Genomic DNA, 4,051 nt, shown 5'->3' with positions numbered 1-4,051 from the left:
CGTTTATGAATGGGAGCCTCGGATCGGTTTCTCTCTTTATGTACACACAGCAGATAGAACGCACCGGTGTCTGTGCCATTTTAAAAGGACAGCATATTTTTAATACAGAGCAATACATTTTAGCAGCCCATTTACTGCGATAAGAGGGAAATACACCCTGAATAGAATTTTCTTTGCAAATCCCTTTTCCTGGTCTCAGACCCAGTGATGGATTTCTTGCTGTTAATAGAATCCAGTCCTTTCATTGTCTTCTTCTTGCCAGTTCTACTGCTGTCGCTGTGCCCTTTGCCTCCCAATGGCTCCCATTCCACGCTAGGATTTGCAGTTCTCACTCATCATTGGGCCCAAGCTTTCTATTTAGCCTCAAAGCCAGACAGAGCAGGAGCAAGTGGCAGTTCCCCCCAGTGAGAAACCTCTCCCTCCAGGATGCTGTGTGTGACGTGCCCTTTGGTGAAATGCAGCTGTTCCTGGGCGGACAGGCACTGGGAGAGCTTACCATACATTTCCTTTGCTATTGCTATGCGTTTATTTTTCTGCCCATTCAACCTACACGTGTGACCCAGTACCTTCTAAGTGTTAGTCACTGCGCTAGAGTGAGCCACAGCCTGCCCTGCCTGCCCTGCCTGCCCTGCCTTCACATCCAGGACCTTTCTCCTCCACGTCAGAAACCTGGGGGTGATCTGTCCCTGAATCTACCATCCACCCCATCCAGCCATCCCCCTGGCCTTGGTATCCACCTGAAACCTCCCTCTGATCTGCCTTCTCTTCCCTGTCCTCACTGCCTTGCCTTAGAAGGGGCTGGCAACACCTTGCCCCTTCTAAGGAGTCCACTGACCTGGACTCCTGCAATGGCCCACGTTCCCTCTTCACAATCTGTCTCTAACTCACCCCAAACCATCCCCTGCTGATACCTGGGGACCCCTCCCTCACCACAGCCTGCCTTCTGGTCAGCACCCAGGAAGCCCCTGGGAAACATGCACCGTGTGACCTGCTGTGTTACCAGCCCTTGTAACATCCCCAGCTCACTCCCAGGGGTCACATGTCACCTTCTCTGACAAAGCTGCCTTCCCCGCCAGCCCCTGGGCAGAATTAAGCTTTTCCTCTTCTGTGCCCTTGTTGTGCTTTATTCGTATGAGTGGTACACTGGCAATCATGCTGTAACCATGGATAAGCTTACAGAGGGCAGGGCTGCATTTTATTTCTGTTGGCATTTCCAGCACCTGGCAGAGCACCTAGCAAGGAGAAGTACATTTAATGCACACCGATTTGTTGTGCTGAATTGATTTCAATTTCCCAGATACCATCTTCTCTGAGGGTGTTGTGTGTGTGCGGTATGAGAGGGGGAGGGAAGGAAAGGCGAGGGGCAGAAACGAAGTCTCTTCATGGCTTTCTGGCCTGGAGCCACCCCCATCCTCCCCTGCAGCAGGTCTGGCTTAAGCTCCCTGTCCTTAGGGAGGGGACTGGGTGTGGGCTTACTTCTTCCCCCTCCAACTTTCCTACTTCAGGTCCACATTGGCTCAGGCACAGGAGGCCAGTGCTCCTTCCTGCCTCTCCCTCTCCTGGTGCTCGGTCACCATGGCCTCCAACCTCTCTGGGGTGGGGGCGGGGGGAGCTCCCAGGGCCTGGCTGCAGATGGGTGCTGGGCTGCTGCAGGACTCCTGGTAGCTTCCTCTCCAGGGAGTGCTGGGCTCCTGCCTCTGAGCCAGTGTGAGTAGAGAGACATCCTTTCGCCTTTCCCACAGGCTTTCACATCCAAGTTGGATGTATTGGGAAGGAGAAGTCTGACAGCCTGGGAAGAAAATTTCTTCATTTTTGTCAGGAAATTAGTGAATTCTCCTGAATCAGAGAGTCTAAGAATTAGAGATTTCCTGCTGCTTCTCCCTTCATCCCCTCTCCTCACCCCCAATCCTACCTCAAGAGCCTGGCTGGGAGTGGGATGTGGGGAGCAGCTGCTGTTTCTGTGGCTGTTTGATTTTTTGAGAAATTAATTTTTGGTCTATTTATATCCCCCCCGCCACCCGCTCGCACCCTTTTCCAAGAAAGCATCCAGGTCTTCTATGTTCTCTTGCTTACGCAGACGAGCTATGTTCCTCATAGACACGCTTCCTTCCTGGCTTTTGTTTTCTAAGGCTGGGCTCCTTGGAGGAATTGGGTTGGGGAGGGTGGAAGGGGAACTTCCAAGGTGATTGATGGCAGTGGTGGGGAGTGGGGTGGAGGGTCTCGGGCTTGGGAGCAGGGGCAGGTCCTTACCTTCTGGTGCGAGGGTCTTTGTAGTCCTGTTTGCTCTGCCTGAAGGTCCTTTCCCCCACGTATTTGCGTGACTTCTTCACTTAAGCGAGGGGTTATTTCTCGAGATCTTCCTGACCAATCTATCTAAAATGGCAACCTTCACTAGTTTCCTTCATGTAACCTGATTGGTGTTTCTCCTTAGTACGATAGCTACCTAACATGATATATGTATCTGATTATGGTTTATTATTATTTTTCCCACTCCTAGAATGTAAAAGTCCTAGTTTTTGCCCGTGTTGGTTCACTGCTCTATCCCCAGTACCTACATCACTTAATGGCATCTTACGATGATGAATTTTATGTGTCAGCTTGGCTAGGCCATGGTACCCGGATATTTAGTCAAACATGAATCTGGATGTTACTGTGAAGGTACCCTTTAGATGAGATTAACATTTAAATCCGTCAACTTTGAGTAGAGCCCTCAGTAAGGTGGATGGGTCTCATCCAATCAGTTGAAGGCCTTAAGATAAAAAAGACTTGACCTCTCCTGAAGGAAAGAAAATTCTGCTGGCAGATGGCCTTTGGACTTGAGCTGCAACATCAGCCCTTGCCTGGGTCTCCAGCCTGTTGGCATATGCTGCGGACTTTGGGCTTGCCAACTCTAAACACAGGAGCAAATTCCTTAAAATCAATCTCTCTCTCTCCACCCTCTTGTACTTGTTCTGTTTATCTAGAGAACTGTAACTAGTAGAGCACCCAGTAAATATTTGTTGAAGGTCTGAATGAGGTGTGAGACCTCAGAAGAGAATGGCTTTCCTGACTGTCTAAGAGAGTGTCTAAGAGACTGTATTGTAGACACTGGGACTCCCAAGACAGTCCTGATAGCTGTAGCATAACTTGCCTTTAAGGAATCATGGTGTGTGAGGTTTGAAGGTATCACAAATGGCCATCGTAGACTTGGGGAGTAGAGGCTTTTTCCCCCACAGTGAATCTTTCCCAGATCCTTGGGTGAGGTTGAGGTGGGGTAAAGAGGGGTTTTGGGTAACAATAATGACTTGGGGTCAATTTATCCAGATTTAAAGAAAATAAAGTATTATGACATTTCTTGAATTCCCGAGTTTATGGGCTTTTATCTTTCCAAGTTTGGAACATGAGTTCACCAATTCCCTCTTCTCATCAGTAGTCATAATGTTTGACTGATAGCCCCTCTACAAGAAGCTTCATTCATTCATCCGTGAAACATTTCCTGAGCACCTGCTGTGTTCTAGGAACTACATTATTACTAGGGATATGTGTTACTTATTTCTGCTGCAATGCGTATTGTCTTAAAAGCCCTAGCAGTTTAAAGCAACCATCTCTATTTCTTACCTCTCATAGTGTGTATGAGTCAGGAATTCAGGAGTGGTTTGGCTGGGTGGTCCTGGCCTGGGGTCTCTCATGGGACTGTAATTGGATGTCCAGCCTGGGCTATCATCATCTGAAGGCTTGACTGAGGCTGGAGGCCCCTATTCCTCACTCTCCAATGACAAAGGTCTAGGAGGCACAACAAAGCCCAGAAGAGAGGAAGGACCTGCTTCTAAGGAGGTTCACTCATGTGGCTGGCGGTTGATGCTGGCACTTGGCTGGAGTCCTCAGTGAGGACCCTCCCCAGGGCTGCTGATGCATCCTCATGGCATAACAATGACTTCTCCCCAGGTGAGTCATCCAGGAGACCAAGGCACAATGCCTCTGTGATAAAGCAATGGGAGTCACACATCATCGCCTCCCTGTGATTCTATTGGTGAGTAACACAAGTCAGCCCTAGGGAAGGGGACTGTATAAA

At 49.3% G+C, this 4,051-nt stretch overlaps 1 long non-coding RNA gene across 2 annotated transcripts; it reads right to left on the bottom strand.

The window, feature by feature from the left end:
• Positions 1-1,019: 1,019 nt before the first annotated feature.
• LOC108529675 (uncharacterized) lies at positions 1,020-3,872 on the bottom strand. 2 transcript variants are annotated; one of them, XR_001885608.1, is made up of 3 exons: positions 3,598-3,872; positions 2,251-2,373; positions 1,020-1,232 (listed from the first exon to the last, which is right to left on the bottom strand). It is a non-coding gene; the product is annotated as an uncharacterized LOC108529675 (long non-coding RNA). The 2 variants fall into 2 exon arrangements; XR_001885609.1 differs by lacking the exon at positions 1,020-1,232 and adding an exon at positions 1,239-1,789.
• Positions 3,873-4,051: the final 179 nt, after the last annotated feature.

This window comes from Rhinopithecus bieti, unplaced genomic scaffold (assembly GCF_001698545.2).
Source record: "Rhinopithecus bieti isolate Rb0 unplaced genomic scaffold, ASM169854v2 scaffold_6481, whole genome shotgun sequence".
NCBI lineage: Eukaryota > Metazoa > Chordata > Mammalia > Primates > Cercopithecidae > Rhinopithecus > Rhinopithecus bieti.
The sequence above is the reverse complement of the archived record's forward strand: the minus strand, read 5'-3'. Positions and strand labels throughout refer to the sequence as shown.